Below are 21,176 nucleotides of genomic sequence, written 5' to 3' on the forward strand. Positions count from 1 at the left end.
TGTAGAATTGAAAAATGAATCCTTAGCATTTTTTAGGGCTTGTTTGTATTCTGTAGCTACGGCCTGATAATCACTGCAATGTTCTTGAGTGCCAGTTACCTTTGCAGAGCTGAAAATGCGTTTTTTGTCTGATTGCGTAGTCGTTTAAGCGATTGACTGAACCATGGTGATTGCTGGTTAGATGTGATGAGTATGCTTGGCACATATTTTTCTATGAGTGATAAAACCTTTTCAGAGCGATCATAAAAGTTGTGCATGTAATCACTTAAAAAAGCTGAAAGATCATGATTAATAGCATCAAAATCTGCACGCTTATAGTCCCGGATATATTTTTTGTGGTTCCTACTGTGAGGTACTGTGCAGGTGAAAGAAAAATGAAGCAGCAAGTGGTCGCAGAGCCCCTGCAAGTAGGATATGGAATGGAAAAGATCAGGCGCAGTGATGAGCACTAAATCTAAAATGTTAGATGTGGTAGACGTAATTCTTGTTGCCTGTGTTATTAGCTGGGACAAGTTAAAATCGTTGCACAAATTCAAAAACGCGTCTCCCACTCCGGATAAAGGATGACAAGTGGAATGCACGTTTGACCAAACTATATTCGGCAAATTGAAGTCACCTAGTAAAACGAGCAGACTATTCGGATACCGTACTGTTAGCGTGGAAATGACATCATGAAGCTCGTCAACAAAAGTGGATGAACAGGATAGTGGTTGATAACAAGCACCCAATATCAAATTCTTGGAACACGTTTGTATTACAACCAAAACAAGTTCCAAAGCACTACTAAAATGAATTGGAAAAGACGAAATCGCATCTGAAACCGCGATAAGCACACCGTCTCCACACCGAACACCTCTGTCATAACGGTAATTGTTGTAGTGTTTTTTGCAATCAAATAATTCACTGTTATCAACCTGCGCAGACAACCAGGTTTCAGTAAGGCAGATTATGTCGGCGTTAGAAACATCAATAACAGAGGAGAGATCGTCACGTTTTGGAATTAGGCTTCGAATACTTGTGAAAAGAAACGAAAGCTCATTTGCGACTGGTAGATTTGATCCACTTCCCCTCGCGTAGCGCTATTCGGTGTTGTGCACAGATGCATGCGGCGACTCATGCGAGAGATGTGAAGTTTTGACTGATGACTTAAAGGATTCGGAGATTTCACGAACGCAATCAACAGAGGGGTTGCAGATGTAGCACTTTCTATTTACGTGCAGTTTGTTAAAGCGAAGCTTAAATCTTGAGGATTGAGTTTTGCCAAACTCAGCCAGTTTTTTTCTGGCAAGGCGAGTAGCTGGTGAATAGTCTTCACTAACGACAAAATTTACGTTCTTCAGCTTCAAACTACTCAAAAGTATTTGCTGCTAGAGCTTGAAGGAAGAAAATTCGGCAATAATTGGCCGGCACTTATTGGGATGATAACCGCCAAGCCTGTGTGCTCGTTCGATTAGTATTTCAGAGGATGCTATTTCTAATCTGGATGAAAACATATTCATCAGCTTTTCTTCTGTCTGGGCCCAGGACTCTGACTGGGCATCAGGCAGCCCATAGAATAAGAGGTTGTCTCACCGCTGCATATCCTCAAGCTCACCTTGCCGAGCACGCAGTTGATCGTTTTCGCTGCTAATATGGCTAATCGATTGGCGAAAACGTTGTATCTCTTCCTGGACTTCCTCAATCGCGACCGTTTTGCGTCCTACTTCAGTTAATCGTTTGTCTAAACAGTAAGGTTTTCTTGAAAACTCGCCTGTGTGTTTTTAAGCTCATCAACAGATTTGATTAGATCTGTCTGGTCCATCTCCGTTTTTTCGGTACGCGTGTTTACAGCTTGCAACATCATGAACATATTATTATACTTTTGAGTCTGTGAATCAGTAAGAGGACTTCGCACTTGGGCTGTGGTGTTATGTCCGGGATTGAGCTCAACATCACCGGACAACATAAGCAATTGAGTTACAACGTCGAAGCACTCATGAAAAACAGGAAACAAAACTCCCGGGCGTGGCAACAGCAACAAACAAACGTTATTCGACTTTTTAGCGTACAGAGATGTAACCGAACAAACCTGGACGACAAAGCAGAATGGATTAGTGAACTGCATCGTAGTCCTGTTCACACGCCCACTAAAGGCACCGCGATTCCGCCAGCTCTTCATATAGGCAGCCGTCGATGATGTTGTCGTCGATCCGATTCCTTCGTTTGGTAGAGGGATGACCGTAGACACGTCTCTGTCGCACGGGCGGGCTGATACTTTCATATCGTTTAGATGGCAGGACAGCCCGCTGGTGTCGCTTATCGCTGGAGATATCGGTATGGCGGTGAAATGAATTCATGCCGTAACCTGGACGACAAAGCAGAATGGATTAGTGAACCGCATCGTAGTGCTGTTCACACGCCCACTCACTATCAACGAGGGAGTTGAGCCAATGACTGGATGGCTGCCAGCAAGTGTTCTCACGTCTGTTTATTTCTCGACTTCGCTGCTTTAGTATGGTTCGAGAATCACAACACACCTTGAAATTGTGGGACCCACTCACAAGGGAGATTGATCGGTGTTTTGGCCCCCCAGCGACGAAGGATAAGCGCGGATTGCAAATGTTGTCGCAGAGAGCTCAAGCTTGCAGTGAGACTTTCAGAGCGTACAATAAAGAGGTACAAAAATTGTGCAAGTGTGTGGATGCCAACATGACGGAAGTGGACAAGCTGGGCCACATTCTCAAAAGAACTGTAGAAGTCGTCTACTACTTCCTTATCGGCGAGGAGAGTCCTTATTCTGTGGCCGATGTGATCAGGCACTGTAAAAACTTTTGAGGCCGTAAAGCCTCACCGCATCACTTCGATGTTCTGGTGCCTGGCCAATGTCGAAAGGGTCACCACTGTTGATGCTTGCCAAAAATGCTACATGATGATTTTCCTTCAGGAATTCACCTCATTGCCTGAAGAACTTCGTCTCCATGTTTGTGTACCCTCAAATTTCCGAGATGCATAGTTCGGTACACTATATGCAAGCAATACTGCTGCTAGTTTCTATGAGTGTAGCTATTCTAGCTGTGGTCCACAGCTCTTGAACCAAGAAATACATGTACCTACTCCCTCGCACCGATGACGTCATCGACTACCTGCCTTCAGCGTCTTTTTATAAATATGAGGAAATAAAAGAGGTTGGTGCCATAAGGATTGCACCGGCTATTCCTTTTTCTTAGCAGGCAAGATATGCCGTGAGATCAACAATAAGGGCACAAATTGCGAGAATATACAACGTACGATGTGAAAGTACACATTCGCCAAATTTCACAGGTGAGTACACATACAGCTAATAGGTTCATATGTTTCACACACAATGTCAGTTCACCTCACATGGCAGTTCATATTCGCGTTATTTTTGGTTGGACTTGTAATACCGGAGTTCAAAAGTTCGCATGGAGTTCAAAAGCTTTTTGATTCTCTCGCAGCTAAAGCCAAGCGTTCTTTCTATTCTTCTACCTTACCTGATATGCTTCAAAAAAATCCTAAGCAATTTTGGAAAACAATTAACCCATCATCTATTACCCCTTCATCGAACATTACACTACGCGGCGAGCAAAATGTTTCAATTCCGGAACACTACACTTCGCATGTAATAAATGAAACCTTCTGCTCTGTATTCACCATAGAACCTGACAGTGACCTTCCCCATGCCCTTCCTGTATGCCACCCGATCATGTCGAAAATCGTATTTCATGCCAATGGTATTTCCAAGATAATCGACTCGTTAAAGCTTACTTCATCAATGGGTATAAATGGCATTAACACTAAAATATTGAAGAACACTAAAATTTTGACAAGTGTGATTTTATCTAACATATTTCAGCAATCACTCTCATCTGGAGTGGTGCCCCAAGACTGGAAGGTAGGCAAGGTCATTCCAATCCCAAAGAAAGGTAACTAGTAATCACCCAAAAACTATCGTCCCATTTCGTTCACAAGTGTATGCTCTAAAATAATGGAACACGTAATCTATTCCCACATAGTCAACTTTCTCGCACCTCTTCATTTCTTTCATAAAAACCAACATGGCTTACAGAAAGGTGTTTCGTGTGACACTCAACTAGCTCTGTTTACTAATGACATTAGCTCTAGCATTGATGTGAATATACCAGTAGACGCGCTCTTTTTAGACTTCGAAAAAGCTTTTGACGAAGTTCCCCATAAACGCTTGTTCTTGAAACTTTCTTGTCTCAACCTTGACCCCTTAGTTTTCAATTAGATTAGCGACTTTTTAACTAACCGCCAGCAGTTCGTTTACGCAAATAATCTTTCTTCGTCTTTACGCCCTGTCATTTCAGGCGTGCCTCAAGGCACGGTTCTAGGACCTTTGCTTTTTTCTCATAGATATTAACGACTTGCCGAATAATATTTTTTCTAACATCAGACTTTTCGCCGATGATTGTGTCATTTATCGCCCAATTAACAACAAATCAGATGTTCTTGAACTTCAACCTGACCTTCATAAAATTGAAATTGGGTGTACAACGTGGTTAATGTCCCTTAACGCAAACGAAACGTCACTAGTCTCTTTCTATCGCCGACAGTGCTACCCATCTCCTGCATACTTCATTAACAACACTCAAATTTCATGCGTAACTACATACAAGTATCCAGGTGTCCATTTTTCTTCTGATTTAACATGGTTCCTTCACATAACGCACATTACTAACGAAGCAAACCATGCTCTTGGCTGTCTGCGCCGAAACCTTCATCTAGCTCCTACCCCTGTCAAACTACTCGCTTATCAGACACTAATCAGACCAAAACTTGAATACACATGCGCTGTTTGGGACCCTCATCAGAGTAAAAATACTAAAACACTTGAAACAGTGCAAAGCCGGGCCGCAAGATTCATCTTTTCAAATTATTCATATCAGTCAAGCGTAATCAAACTTAAATATCGTGCCAACCTCGCTACCCTTTCGTCACGCCGCTGTATAGCTCGTCTGTGCCTGTTTTTCAAGTTTTATCATGGATCGCCTCATACTCCTATCATCAAGCCAGCCCATCGTCATTCAGACCACATCAATCACAGGAAAGCTGTTCACCCGCCAAGAGCTCACACCACTGCGCACCTTTCATCCTTCTTTGTCAAGACCGCACAAGAATGGAATGGCCTTCCTCCTCACGTTGCGCACCACTCCAGTATCATCAACTTCAAAGCAGCGATCGAGCATCTACTCTTTTAACCGATTGTAATAGCCCACCTCTCATGTAAAACCCCTTCATTGGCGCCTTTGAGGAACTGTAAATAAATAAATAAAATAAATAAACTGAAAAAGAAAACATGGCAGTTGTTATGCCATAGAGCTTGTTTGAATTTATAGTTAGGTCGTTCAAACTGTGTAATGGCCTATCAACATTTGAATGATATACGCACACCGTGCTGTGGGACATAAATCGAAATTCTGTTTATGTTACCTGAACGATGCGGTTAGCGTCGGATGAACTTATGAAGAACAATCATCACCTAGATCTTGTTCTCACCAGTTTGGCAAAGGCGGCATTGACACTGAACTGAGAAAAATATCGCTTCGGTTAACGCATAATCTAAAACGAATAAATTTTTTTACACCGTGGGTGAGCGTAAAACACTAGTTTTGAAACAGCTTGCAGACAAAGCTGGCATCAGGCCAGACCCGCAGGAAGCAGACGCCATCAGCAACTTTGAGCAGCCGTGGTCTTTCAGGAAGCTGTTAAGCTTTCTGCGCCTATGTTCTTACTTCCATCACTTTGTGCCGAATTCTGCCAAAAAAAGTACCAGTTCTTCACTGATTCGGTGCAAAAAGCTGCCACTTTCCACTGAAATTTGAACTGTGAGTCAGCGTATAGGCAAGTACTGTTCGTTCTCACTTTCGGTGTCAATATCACGCCACTTTGCTATCTCTGCTTCTCAGAAATCAACACTGATGTCAGTGGAGTTGGTCTCTGCTCGGTACTTGTTAAATGCCGTGATAATGCTAAACACGTCGTCGCCTACGCAAGCCGGTCGCCGAGCAAAGCAGAGTTGCAGAACTGGAGTGTCTTGCTGTTGTTTTCATCGCAAATAAATTTCGCCCACAGTCATTACAGCCATTACCGACCATCACTCTCTTCGCTTGTCGGTAGGCCTACATGACCCACTTGGGCGACTTGTGTGATGAGTTTCACCATTAGAAGAGTACGACTTGATGATATGCTACAACAGCAGTAACAGCCACGCAGACGCTGACTGCCTGTCATGGCTTCCCCTACCGACGACAAAGTGCAACCCTGACAATTCGACGAGTTTATCGCTGCTCTTGACGCTCAGTTTCCTTACCCGTGGCTTTCAGGGCACCACTGCACGAGCACGCTTGCTTAGATTCACTGTTTGCCTCCACAAATGACCCCGCCAATTGAATTTCTTTTGTAGTTGCAATGCGTCTTTTTTAGGAAGATTTATTCCGACCAAAGAACCCGTTAACTCTACGTTGTCGAGTTTTTCTGCTTTGCCTTGACGACGCAACCAACGGACACACGATCTTCGTCAGACAATTTCATCACATGCAGCAAACGTTTTACTGGTCCATGATGTGACGCTACAAGGGAAATTACGTAGCGAGTTGCGAAGAATTGCCAACGTGGCAAGCATCTCACGACTACGTCAACCGGACTTCTCTGCATCACTGACCGCTTCTTAGCTCTCTATTTGAAATTGTTGGTAGTGACCTTCTAGCTCCCTTTCCGCGTTCAACCAGCCCCAATTGATAAGTCATGGTCTGTGTCGACCATATGACGCACTACGCAAAAACTGTGGCAACACCTATGTACTGCCACAGTTTTATGCCACAGCCTTTCATTTGTGGCAGTTTTATGCTTAACCTTATAATCCTACGCCATGGCCCTCCACTAGTCGTCATTAGGTAACAGGAACGTCAGTTCCTCGCTCACGTCGTTGAAGACATCCTGCACCTGTCGGCCAGCCGAAAATCACCACACGACCCCCTATCACCCAAAGACCAATGGTCTCGTAGAGGGCACGAACAGGACGCCAACGAACATGTTGCCAATTTATGTTGATGCCAAGCCCAAAAGATTCCACGTAGTACTCCCCTACAACACGCAAGCAACACCGCGAAGCGCGAGAAAACAGCATACTCGCTTTTTTTCTGCGCTACACTCGCTCCCCTCGCAGCTGTCTCGGTACCATTCTGCCTTTCGCTCTGAATGTGGAAAGATCGGTTGCTAAGTCACTAGGTTGCCCTGAAGAAGGCCGTCTTTCAGCACGCCTCCGAACCATCGCATCACAATACCGCTTTAACAAGGATCATCATTACTTCGTTTCTCAAAGAAACAAAGACTTTATGTGGTTATGGGCTCCTGTTCACATGTGGGGTTTGTGCCAAAAGCTCTTGGCCTCTACTCCGGTCCATTTGTAATTCTTGACTGCCTAACTGACGATACATACGCCATCTTCAGTGTACCAAAAATAGCTAGCGCTCTAGAAAAACACGGCTGACATACGTCGCGCACCTTAAGCCATATCACCTTTCCACTGGCTCGTGCAGTATAATCATCGTCTGCGAACGAAGAAATGAAACCTACTATCGGTGGACGAATACTACGGTGTCTCTTATTATGAGAGTTATTGTAAGATTTCAACACACAACAACTATTAGAACACTGAATCTAATGCAAGCTTACGGTTCTTAGCATACAATTATTTAACGAAACAGCAACAAAGAATATAGGCAAACAAAACGTAAGACCCCAGAGAACACGATCTCTTGGGAGGTCCTGTGCTTTTGTGTACCAACTTTGGTGACGGAAGTTTCGCCAGACCAAAACAGCCATTCTGTCAACATCCTGCGAATACGACACGTGTCGCTGCCAGCGGTGCATACAACGCGTCTCACGACAAGCAGAAAGCAAGTATCGATCATCCCTAATGGATGAACTCCATGTTCGAATGTTGTGCAATGACGACGCGGTTCTTCTTAGTACAGAACAAGCTTTTCGGTTCTCCTTAATATTCTACCGCAGCCATTATGAGCGCACGCTGGCCTGAGCGCTGGCCACAGGCGTTCCGGTTTCCATCAGCTCAGAACTTTCACCAGACGGAAATGAGGGCGCGCGTAACGAGCGCTGCTGCTTCTTAGTTAAGGCATACAATATGAGAAACTTGATGTGCCATGTCATGTAATACCTTATTTTTTATAGCGCACTTTCAGTGCTACTTCTTATTTATCGCGTTGATCATTCACTGTAGCAAATGTTGACTCCAGGGAAGAGTAAAGTCATCAGGCCAGTAAGAAACACTTGACTGTCAGTCTGAGTCAATTTTAATGCCATGATTGATCAATGCCTTCTCTTTCACAATTTCATAACCATATTTTGTCTTTCTCAACCATACGCTACAAAAATTAAGCAGGAGGCTAAAATATCATTTTAACCGTACTCGATAACAAACACGTTGTTAAACATAGATCAGTAGCGACGAAACCAAAGAGAAATTCTTTTTCGGAACTTTGATGGCGTGGTTGAAATGTTTGTGTCTGTTATAAAATATTCTACACCATCCAATTTTTCGCAAGCTTTGTATTTTCGTGTGCGTCCCTAAAATTGCCATTTGCATAAGTAGTCTGTTTTCTCTTTGCCCTCTAATACATTTGTTCGTCATACATTGAAGGTTTAAAATCTAGATATGAAACGATAGCACTGTTTGGTAGTTTGGTAGCTGCTTTACCCAACCGTAATTATTTACTTCAGGCGAATGGAAAGGGTGTTTTGAGGTGCATATCAAAAGCCATGTTTTTCTTTTTTTTTCTTAAAATGAAAGATGAAGAAGCCATCATAAATTTAGGAACATTAACAGGTGCCTTATTTTCATTGTGACAGTATAATACGTGCGAATATAATCAGAAACTCGAAATGTGTGGTGCCACATTCTAGGCGCCTTACTATCAGCGCGTGAATTTTTTTTCGGCTAACCACTCGAGCCGTATCTTAATAGAGGGTCTTAAAAGAGGTAATTAGGTGCAGTACTAACCTCTTCCTAATCACCACGAGAAATTCAGGGCACATGGTAACATTTTATAAATGCGGATTATTTCTTGGTGGGATGATGTCGAGCTTCGGCATCGATGGTGGCACCGGCCACACCCCCACTGTGCATTATCGCGTCTCTTGCTGCATGCTCGCGTCTCCCAGCAGCCCAGGAAGACACTGATAAAACTGTCGTTCCTTGGGCTCTGTTGATAAGTGCGACCGGCACGCAGTTCTCGGCAGAGACCGAAGACATCGTTTGCGGTGATATGAGCAGGTCAGGCACCCAGCATGGTGGAATCTTGAGCGCCCTTGCGGACCGCTTCCAGCCGAAGATGAAAGGCGAATATCGTCAGCATATATGGATTATTGAACAGTACTTGACAATTGCTCTAAAAGGCCGACCACGAAGAGGATAAACAAAGTGAGACTCAAAATCACGCCCTAAGAAACGCCACCGGAAGTATAGCAATTTGCAGCATTGATTTGATTGATTTGTGGGGTTCAACGTCCCAAAACCACTATTTGATTATGAGGGACGCCGAAGTGCAGGGCTTCGGAAATTTTGACCACCTGGGGTTCGTTAACGTGCACCCAAATCTGAGCACACGGGCCTACAACATTTCCGCCCCCATCGGAAATGCAGCCGCCGCCGCCGGGATTTGATCCCGCGACCTGCGGCTCAGCAGCTGAGTACCTTAGTCACTAGACCACCGTGGCGGGGCAGCAATTTGCAGCAGGGACAATCTTCTGTCTGTGTTAAGAAGGACCTTCTCGTTAGATACTCGCGGTTTCACTGGACCGCCCGGCCGCTATATCGGACAGCCTTCAACAACTTGATTATTGCGTCATGTGTTACATTATCGTAGAACGCTTTGACACAAAGAAATAGCACCAGTCATATGCGCTTGAGACACTCATGTTGCTGGATAAATGTTGTAAGGTCAGTCAAGTTGGGAACGGATAACCTTGCTTGCCGAAAGATCATCATGCTGCCTTGGTGCACAATTTAGCATTATAGGTGCCATTTTAGGCGAGCGTCATTCTTCACCACCAATTTAACGATACGGAATTTGCCACGGCTATTGGGCAAAATTATGTCGAATCAAGTGGAATATTTCCTGGTTTGAGCAATAGCACGAGACGATTTATTCTTTGTTTCTGCTGAACAATATCCGCAATCTATGAAAAATTTTAATTCACATAAGCACTTTCCTGAAGCCTGCACAAGGTTGACCAAAGTAGTGCCGGTGAGTCCATCAGGACCTGGTGAAGATGATTGTAGGGAAGTCCGAAAATGCGCCAAGATCTGATATAGAGTAATCTTACTTCATTTCTGGGATTAGGGGCTCAGGAAAAACATACTGAACGGTGGAAGTCCACATGGCACACAAACCAGCCATTCCCGCACAAAATTCAATCGCCACTATACGGTGGTGTGGTAAGATATAAAGTTAGAGGCATGAACGGTTGCCTTTTTTGCGGAGTCACGCGCAGGCTACCAGATGTCTGACAAAGGCTCTCGTTGACCGAACGAATCGCAGAATGATTTGCAGTGCTTCTCTCCAAGTTTTTCCAGATTGCGTTGGAAGTTTTTGTGCGCACGTACTATGACAGTCTCGAATCACAAATTGCCTTCGTACGTCTGTAGGTGAGTAGATACTGAGATTTCAAGTTGTCGCAAGGCCACCTTTGAACTTGAAATATGTCCAGTTACACTTGATTGAATAAGCGACATCATGGCGCCTGTAGTCTGTGATAATGGCGTTTTAGCAAAGACCTCGATTGATGATTTGTGGGGTTTAACGTCCCAAAACCACCATTTGATTATGAGAGACACCGTAGTGGAGGGCTCCGGAAATTTTGACCATCTGGGGTTCTTTAAAGTGCACCCAAATCTGAGTACACGGGCCTACAACATTTCCGCCTCCATTGGAAATCATCAGCCAAGACCTCTCGTCGCATCATGTACTGCAAGCGCAGCTGGGATCTGGTCCAGCGTGCACTTATTCCTACCTGGATTGTCTTCTAGAGCCCTGTCCAGGTTCATTCAATCAACGCAGGTCTCAAATAATATAATCAAATGCTATTTGTTTGTTTTGGCTTGTTGCCTGATTGCAGGTCTCAAATTAGTACAACTTTTCAAATTACAAATTGAGTTCCCGATATTTTAGATCGAAAATAACAATGGTCATCATTTTTTTTCTATTTCCTCATTCACTACAACTTCATTCCGTGTGTTGGGTGAACCCTTCTAACACCTTACTATTGCTAGTAATACTGCTACTATTACTACTGCAACTACTACGATGATGACGATGAGGGCCCAGAATAAATTAAGACGAGTTAGATATATAAAACGCGAAGATATGAAGTTATGAGAGACGTGACCTAGCGCAATGCTGTTATTCATAAAAAACTGGTGATTGCACTATCGATGTCGGTCAACGACGACATCATTGTTACACGTATGTTTCTGTTCTTTTTCGCAGGAAGCTATAAAACACCATGTAGTTTTATTAAATTTCAGTGGTTTTGTCAATGAGCGATCATATAGCGATTCCAAGACAAATTATTTCCCGCTATATCGACCATCAAGAGGCGTTGAATGATTTTACTACAAAGAATAGTGTAGACATGGCAAAATTCATATCATTTGTTTTCTGGGTATGTTTTGTTCATAGTTTTTTCCTGCAATGTAAACTTAAGTATTTAAACCTGGTAAGCTGTGCTTCAAAATATTTACCTGTAATAACTTTGATGATCTCTCTGCAGTTCCAAAACAACCATGCAAGAGTTATGCTGGAGACAAACTTGTCGTTGGTAACCTTGATAAGTAAAGTGAGCCGAAGTCAATTTAGGATCACACGTTTGTCGCACTGTTCTACGAGACAATCATTTCAAGTATCAAGAATCTAAGCACCTACAGGTGAAAGGAGACACTACAAAAACTTTTTCAAACGTTTAGCTACTGTGGGCTGAACGTACAAAAGTATTTCGTAAGTCACATTCAGTGCATCTACGTTAACGATTGTACGTGTTCTGGTTCGTGCTCTAAGGTCGGCAAAAAAAATGCCGCTGTCCAACCATTACCGTTGTTGGAGTCGTAGTAAAACAGCTTCCATTCCAGCACGGAGAACAATACATAGTTATTTGCCTCAAACGCAAGAAGAAAAAATTGCTAAGTGAATTTCGGAGCGATGGAACCTATATAGCATTCCGAACACGGCTGTAGATTTTTTTCCGCCGTATAAGCAGTTTCATAGGGAAAAAAAACTACGCTGATAATTCGAACAATGAATCTTTTTTCCTCATTGTAGTGGAAGAGAGAAAGAAAAAAAGAGACGTATAAATAGAAAAAGAACGACAGAAATAAAGAGTAAAATACCACAAGGTGCAATGGCTTTGGGCACAAACGAACCAATGCCTTTGGCCTTAGTGCTAATGGGCGTTATTTGAACCCATTACTACAGGCCACGAGAGCTCTGAACAAAGAATCATTTACGGGTTGCCACTTATGTAAACGAGTTCTTTTTTTGCCCGGAAAGTTTCTTTAACTCATTGGAAACCACTGTACTTTTAAAACTACGCTACTCTTTTGATTTCCAAAAAAAAAACGGCAAATGAATATTTTGTTTTCAGTAGTTCATAATTCTGCCACAAGGGGGAAGCTGATGTTCTGAAATCAAAAGAACACGTTTGTACTTTTCCGGGGAGACTATGTTTTCGGCCAAATATTGACAAAAGTCGTTCTCACCAAACACTCACGTGAGTGCTTCATAAACTTTCTTCTCCTAGCTGTAGTAATTCATTGTGCATAAAACCTTTTTTTAAGTTCAAGAATGGAAGGAGTAAACGTTCACGGCTGTAAGTATTACATAGGTTTAATTTTTTTTGTTACTTTGAGGCAAATGCTGCTGTACTATATATAGTATGCCGAGCCTTTATGTGCGCACATTAGCATTCGCTATTTCAGGCAACCGATATCATGGAACCGGATGTTTTCTTCGGCAAGAAACCGTTCTGTCGTCTCAGTGAGGCACTAGAAGCTGCGGCAAATATTGGACAGAGCGCTGATTACAACGTGGATAAAGTCACAAACCCTCCAAAACCATCAGATAAAACAGTCGAAGGAGAAGGCGACGAAGATTGTATGGGTTGTGCTGGAGTAAAATAGGTTTCTGGTGAGAAAAATTGTTTTCCTTTTAGAGTAACAGCAATGAATTGCATACACTCCACTTTCTCAATACGTAGCTTTGGTAAACACTAAACAGAATAACAATAGTTGTTTTAAGGCTGCAGCAGCGCTTCAATACGAAGTAGGGAAAAACACGAAAAATGAGGTGAAGGTAGACTTAGGTGGACGATTATGATTGGCTGAAAGTGGAGATCCGTCTACAATTTACCTTCCGTATCAACGTGTATGCGTGTCGGCAAAAGTGTGGTGGGGCCTCCGGAATGTAGGCGTTCAAGCTTGCTGCAGATGTTCAGATCAGCTATTTACGCTGCGTAACTGAAGTTATTTTGCGTCTGTTCACCGCTGTCAATACTTGCTTTTTTTGTTTACTGCTGTCAAACATGCCTTTTAGATGTCACATTCGAAGAGCTGCATGTTCTTGAAGTAAAATAGGGGCATTTTTCTCGCAGGTAAGTTGGAAGTACACAGGAGTCTAAATGATGAGGAAGCTGATGAGTGTAGGCCCAACCTTAAAGCGGGCGAAAAACCCTTCAATCAAATCAAAGGTGATAAAACCCCAGTAGACTTGCGCAGATTTAACAGACGGCTAGAAACAGCGCACCATCAGGTTGCGAGCTCTCTATGCCAGTTATTCACCAAGCCATATCATCACCACCACCTTTGATGATAAAATTTTCACTTACATCACTATACAAACCGGCAACTACGCAAAACAGAAAAATGAGCACGGCTTTCCGCGCGGCTTGGACAAACTCAAGAAGTTCATTGACATTCTCATGCTTTCTGGCTACCGTAGTCTTCCAAGGCAAAGGCTGTACTGGTGCAACGACGAAGATGTAGGAGTTCCATTCGTTGCCAAGTGCATGGCAAGAAATAGGTTTATTGAGATTAAGAGGTTCTTGCACCTAGTTGACAGTAAATTAATTGAAGAAAAAACTGCCCGTATGTTTGAAATTCGTTTTTTCATGGAACGTTTGAACGAGAGATTTCAGCTGCATGGAATATTTCATCAAACTCTTTCAGTGGATGAGCCTATAGTCCGATATTTTGGACACCATCTCTGCAAGCAACTTATGCGAGGCAAGCCGATTCTTTATGGTTATAAGAACTGAATTATGTGCAGCCCAACGGTTATTGTTATGCTTTCCATACGTACTGCAAAAAATTTGAATGAACAACATTGCTCTTGGCTCTCGTGTTGTCCTCTCACTGCTTGAAGCAACTTTCAATGCTTGCGATCATGTTGTCTTCTTCGAAGTTTTTTTCTATTCACAGACTCATACTTATTCTTCGTGATGATAAATTCAGAGCTACAAGCACTCTTCGTAGAAACCACCATATGATGTACCCCAGCCAAGCAAGAAGAAAGTGCCCAAAATAACAAAGGGCCCATTGCCATTGTTTCGGCGCTGCCGGTGAAGTTTTCCTTGTAAAGTGGAAAGACAGTAATGCAGTGACAATGGCAACCAATCAGGACAGCGATGAACTTACATTCAATGTAGAGCGATGCTTTTCTTCAGCCCATGAGAAGGTTAACCTTGAACAACCAGGGCAATTCAGCACTTACAACTGTAGAATGGGAAGGGGTTGACCTTTTAGATCAAGTCGTAAACAACTACAGAATGCACAATTACAGCAAGAGCGGTGGTGGTCTTTCTTCACACAAAAGCTGAACATGGCCATGATGAATGAATGGAAAATTCACCTGATAATCTCCGATGAGACTATTAATTGCCTTGCGTTGCTGCACAATGTCCCAACATATTATCTGCTTTTCGCTACAACAAACCAAAATAACCGCCGACGGCAAGCTTCAACCGTGCGTGGCATCGTACTTGACAAAGGGGGCCACTTTCCTCGCAGGTTAAAAAAGTAACTGCGGTGCCAGTCTTTCCACATGATGTCAAAGTGGGCATGAGCGAAGAGCGATGTGCGAAGAGCGATGCTTGAAACACGGATGCTTCAAAGGGTTACCTGCGTCTAAGTAGCACCATGGAGGAAATCTTTGTTTTGCTATCGAAAGAGCCCAGTGTACTATAAAAAGTACACCACTCTAAATTTTGAATAAATAGCGCAAGTTTTCATGACATCTCAAAAATTTCTTATCTTGATGGATCGACATCGTGCACCTAAACTAAAGAAGAATGACCGCTTGTACTTTTTTAGTCCTTAATGGTTAGCTTCCCAAATCATATGCCATAATGCCATTTCTTGCTAAATAATGTTTATTTACTTTATAATACGATATCAATTATAATGTTTCGAGTAACCTATTTAATAATATATTTACAATACACAGAACTCGGCGAGCAAGATGGCGCCAGTCCAGCATCAATCAAAAACTCACGACAAATGAATGTCTCAATCCTTGGGGTCTGGCGCAACGTACTTGGCAAGCATATCGGTTAGGCTCCTGTTGAAGCGCTCCGTGAGGCCATTCGACTGGGGATGGTACGAAGTAGTAAATTCATACTTGGTATGGCAAGACCTCAGGATTTCCTGAACGACAGCTGATAAGAACGTGCAGCCACGGTCGGTGAGATGTTGGCGGGGAGCACCTTGCGCTAATATTATGTCGTGCAGCAGAAAGTCCGCAACGTCGGTAGCGAAACTGGTCGGGAGTGGTCGTGTAATTGAGTGCCGCGTCGCGAGTCTGTGGCAACATCAATCCATTTATTTTTGGCTGTGGAGAGTGGAAAAGGGCCCAACAGGTCGAGACCAACTCGAGAGGAAGGTTAAGTGGGAACGTCGATCGGCTGAAGGTAGCCGGCTGGCAGGGCAGACGGCGTTTTGCGACGCTGGCGGGGCTCACAAGCGGTGGCAAAGCGTTGAACAGAGCGGGAAAGTCTAGGCAAAAAAACCGACGTCGTACCCGATCGTATGTGCGAGAAATTCCCAAATGACCCGTCATGGGAGCGTCATGAATTTGGTGCAGGACAGTGAAACGCAGGTGCGCTGGGATGACAGGAAGTAAGTGTGATCTGAAGGAATCACTGTTACGGCGGTATAGGATCCAGTCTTTCAACAAAAACATTCGTAGGGACAGGTCGCGATGCGTAGACTCCAGTTTGTCAATTATGGCTTGTAAAGAAGCATCTCGAAGTTGCTCTTCGCCAACGTTCAGCAGGTGCGACACGGAAAAGACATCCTGACAGCGTCAGTGTCGGTTGCGTCGTCCACAGGGTAGCGGGATAAACAGTCCGCTTACTTCATGTAATCGCCCTGTTTTATGCATTACAGAGGACGTGTATTCGTGAAGGCGTAGGGCCCAATGAGTGAGACGTCCTGTGGGGTCCTTCGGGGAGGATAGCCAGCAGAGCACGTGATGATCTGTGACAAAACGGAATGAGCACCCGTAGAGGTATGAAAGAAACTTGGCGACTGTCCATACAAGGGCGAGGCACTCGCGCTCCGTGATGGAATAGTTGCACTCGGCTGGAGATAGCAGTCGACTTGCATAGGATATACCACGGTCGTGTCTCCGTGGGTGCTGCAATAGCACAGCTCCTATGCCGTGTCCACTGACGTCCATGTGAACCTTGGTTGGGGCTGATGGATCACAGTGAGCCAAGATTGGGGGCGTTGTAAGCAGAGTCGTAAGTTGGGAAAACGATGACTTTTGGTCATGACCCTAGATAAACGAGGCGTCTTTCTTCAAGAAGTCTGTGAGAGGGCGTGCAATGGTCGCAAAGTCCTTAACAAAGCGTCTGAAATAGGAGCACAACCCCACAAAACTGCGGGTGTCCTTTGTGTTCCTCGAAACGGGAAAGTTTGAGACTTCGCGAATTTTCTCCGGGGTTGGACACATGTGGGCATCGACAAGGTGACCAAGCACAGAAATTTGACGTCAAGCGAAGTGGCAATTGGAGGCGTTAAGCTGGAGTCCGGCTCGACGAAAAATGTCCAGAATAGCTGGCAAACGATGGAGATGCGAGTCGAATGTGGGCGAAATGACAAAAACACCGTCAAGGTAACACAAGCAAGTGGACCATTTTAACCCTCGGAGCAATGAGTTCATCATTCTTTCAAATGTGACTGGCGCATTGCAGAGACCAAAGGGCATCACCTTAAACAGATAAAGACCATCAGCAGTGATGAATGCGGTCTTCTCGCGGTCCATCTCGTCGACGGCTACCTACCAGTATCCTGGATGAATGTCAATTGTTGAAAAATAAGTAGCACCGTACAGGCAGTCGAGAGGTCGTCGATGCGAGGCAACGGATAAACGTCTTTTTTTGTAATTTTGTTGAGGTGATGGTAATCGACACAAAAGCGCTATGTTGCATCCTTCTTTTTAACAAGGACGACTGGAGAAGCCAAAGGGCTGCATAAAGGCTCGATATTGTTTTTCGCATGCATTTTCCCGAGTTCCTGTTGTATTAGTGCACGCTCCGACAGAGAAACACTGTAGGGGCGTCGGTGAAAGGGAGTCGCATGGCCAGTATTGATGCGATGTGTGACAAATGTCGTTTCGCCTAAAGATATGCTGGCAAAGTCGAAAATGCTACGATAGCTCTCAAGAACTTGGAAGAATGCTGCAGCTTGCTCATACGTGAGGTCCGATGACACCATTCGTTCGTTGTCGGCGCCCCAAGAACGTGATGGAGTGGAAGTACTGACTGAGCTGCAGCAATCGTCAACTCTGAAGGGTTCGACATGGTCATCTTGGAGAGCGGTAATTTTCGTCAGGGAGATACACTGTGGTAAAACTTGGGTGGGGAGTGAGAAGCTGACCAGTGGAAGTAAGGTTTGATTTCTCGTAATCGTCAGAATGATATGCGGCTCAGCAACCCCATGCGAAGGCATCACGGCCGGAATTGGGGCCACCATGTAATCACCGTCAGGTACTCGCGGCGTCGAGGATAAGTTGACCTGTGTGACAGAGTTAGGTGGGAGGCGCGTTAAATCAATGCAGCAGAGGCTGGTTAGCGGTGGGCTGGTCGGGTCGGAAAAGAGGAGTAAATCTAGATGGAGAGAGCCAGCTGAACAGTCTATGAGAGCAGAGTGCCTGGCTAGAAAATCCATACCAAGAATGAGTTCGTGAGGCCAATGTTCGATAACGTCGAAAAAAACGACAGTGCTTCTCTCCCCAATAAAAACTCGCGCAGAGCACATGCCAAGAATTGCGGCAGTTTCTCTATCGGCGACTCGGCAGCTCGGTTGAGGGCGGGCGTGACAACTTTTGTAGGTCGTCGGTGATGGTTAGCACTCAAAATGGACACATGCGCTGACAGAAACATTGTTGACAGTAATGTCCAAAAGGGTATGGTTCGTCTTTAACGTTAATTGAGGATTTATTGCGAAGGTCTTCAACGCAGCTCCACCCCCAGAAGCTGCACGGCCTAGTTTTCCGGTCAGAGGTGCTGCGGGTAGGTCGGAGAGGCAGCACGGCGTTGTTGGGGCGACCGGGACTGACGACGAGTAGGGGACGGTGAGCGGTCTTAGCGAGGTCTGCTCAGAGGTGCTGCAGTAGCAGTAAAAGTGGTCGGAATTGAAGAAAGTGATGGGGACGACTGGCGGACAGAAATGACGTGAAACTGAGGTGCATAATGTGACGGTATAGCCCAGTGGTTACGGCAGTGACGAGCGATTTGACCAACGCGTCGACAGTTGAAACGTATGGGCATGTCATAAAGGGTATGCCATTCGGACGGATTGCGTTGGATGCCAGGAGCAGAAGGGGGACGATAGGAAGGCTCGGCATAGTATACGGCAGGAGCAGGATGTAGGCCGACATTCGATAGCTCTTGACGAACGACGGCTTGTATCAGAGAGATTGTGGTCGGGGAAGGCGCAGGCGTCGGAAATGGCGTGGCTACCGGTTGTGCTGTCTCAACCTGTCGACGAATGATGCTTGTGAGGTTGTCACATCGAGGGGCCTGGTGGAAGGCGTCGTCACACGATGAAGTAGCAGGTGTGTTCGGAAGGCGCACGATGCTTTGGGCTACGCGGTGAGCTTTAGCTTGTTCAAGACGTCGGCATTTTTTAAGGATGGTGTCGATGCTAGAGACGTTGTTAAAAACGAGCAGGTTGAAACCATCATCGGCAATACCTTTCAAGACGTGGTTAACCTTTTCGTCTTCTCACATGCGCTGGTCGGCCTTGGAACAAAGGGCCAAGGCGTCAAGAATGTAGGAGACATATTATTCCGTAGAATACTGGGCCCGTGTGGCAAGAGCCTTCTTCGCAGTGAGCTGACGACCAGATAAATCGCAAAACAGGTCACGGATCTTTTCTTTGAAAAGATCCCAGCTCGTTATGTCGGCTTCGTGGCATTCAATTTATGTTCGGGGAGTGCCGTCTAGGTAGAAAAGCCAGTTGGCGAGCATGCGCGTGGGATCCCAGCGGTGAGGAGCACTGACGCGCTCGTACCGGTTCAGCCAAGTGTCAAGATCGATCATACCATCACCCGACAAAGTGCCGGGATCCCGGAGGCGCAGGACTGTGACGTAGGTGGTGGCTTCGACTGATGAGGGCGGTGTAGAAGAAGTACCAGCAGTTGAAGGGTCGCCGATGTATCGACCGCTGCACGTCTCCATCGAGGTACGCGGGTCGTCCACCTCCACCAATAATGTTACGAGTAACTTATTTAATAAACTATTTACAACGCACAGAACTCAACGAGCAAGATGGCGCCTGTCCAGCATCAATAAAAAACTCACTTCGTCCTCCTTTTTCATGCAGCCGCATTTAGCAGGTGTTATGTGTCAATATGGACACTCTCGGCTTGATTTTACCGCCATGGTCGGCGTTGGTGTTCGTCATCAATGACCGTATGTGTATTCGTATCTATACGTATAGAAACATAAGGAAGGAAATAAACCAGAAAGAACTCTGGTGCACGGAATAGAACGTCCAACATCTTGCTTGTGAGTACATAGCGTAGCTCCTGAGCTATGGATGAGCCGCTGCTCTCACGTTGAAAGGTCACCTTTTTATATCTACCACTTACAGTTGGCGATATCGGGGGAACTATCGTGTTTTTGGCACTACCAGAGAGACGGTGCAATGAGCGTGCATCGCCATATCGTCACAACGCGGCGACACGCGCTGATGCGTTAATCTCCCACGCGTACTTTCCCCGAGAAAACGGTGGGGCAGACACTCGCGCAAGCGCACGCCTATCTCTCGGGGAGACAATCGTACGTCTTTGGCTTTCGCCGGTACGATGAACGATTCTATTGTAGTTATCGGGCGCACAAAGGTCACTGCACTTGCTGCACAGGCTCCAGTTGCGAAAGGGGTGCGCTTTTCAAACGCAGTGACACTTATTGTGCTGCGACACTTACTGCGACACTGCGACACTTATTCGCGCTCATCTATAGCTGTGAGGACGTTTTGTGCGTCATTTGTCCGTGAGCAAGGGGGGGGGGACGTTTTGATCTACTTGCCATTCTGCTCGTGACATTCACACTTTTCGTATCGCATTCATTGCTTTGTCTTTGCTGCAAATCCGTGACAATTATTTATTTATTTATTTATTTATTTATTCATTTATTTATTTGTTTATTTATATGCACACTACTACCAGCCTAAATATGAGGTTTGAATTCAAAGTTCGCAGTATAAAGTACACAAAAAGTAGCTAAATTGAAAACAGAGTACCTGTGTCACAACAGTTGCCATGCCATACGGGATTGTCCGTTCCTGTATTCTCTTAATAGTTAAGCTGCCAGATGTTTCTTGCCAGCTTCTTAAACCTATGTGCAAAAACATCAGGATGTTGACCACTGGAACGTAAAAACCATGCTTAAACGTTAAGGGCGACATGCTTAAAGCAGCTGAAACAACTTATTTGTCGCGTCATATCACCTGATTAGGCTGTGAAAGGGCTCTTCAGGCAATCACTTGACACGTGTCAGTCTTTATGAGAAGCTTGATGTTGCGCGATCTGCCTAGTGGATTTAGTACACGATACATGCCGTACAATTTTTGAGCCAGT

The sequence above is a fragment of the Rhipicephalus microplus genome, chromosome 1, assembly GCF_043290135.1.
Source record: "Rhipicephalus microplus isolate Deutch F79 chromosome 1, USDA_Rmic, whole genome shotgun sequence".
NCBI lineage: Eukaryota > Metazoa > Arthropoda > Arachnida > Ixodida > Ixodidae > Rhipicephalus > Rhipicephalus microplus.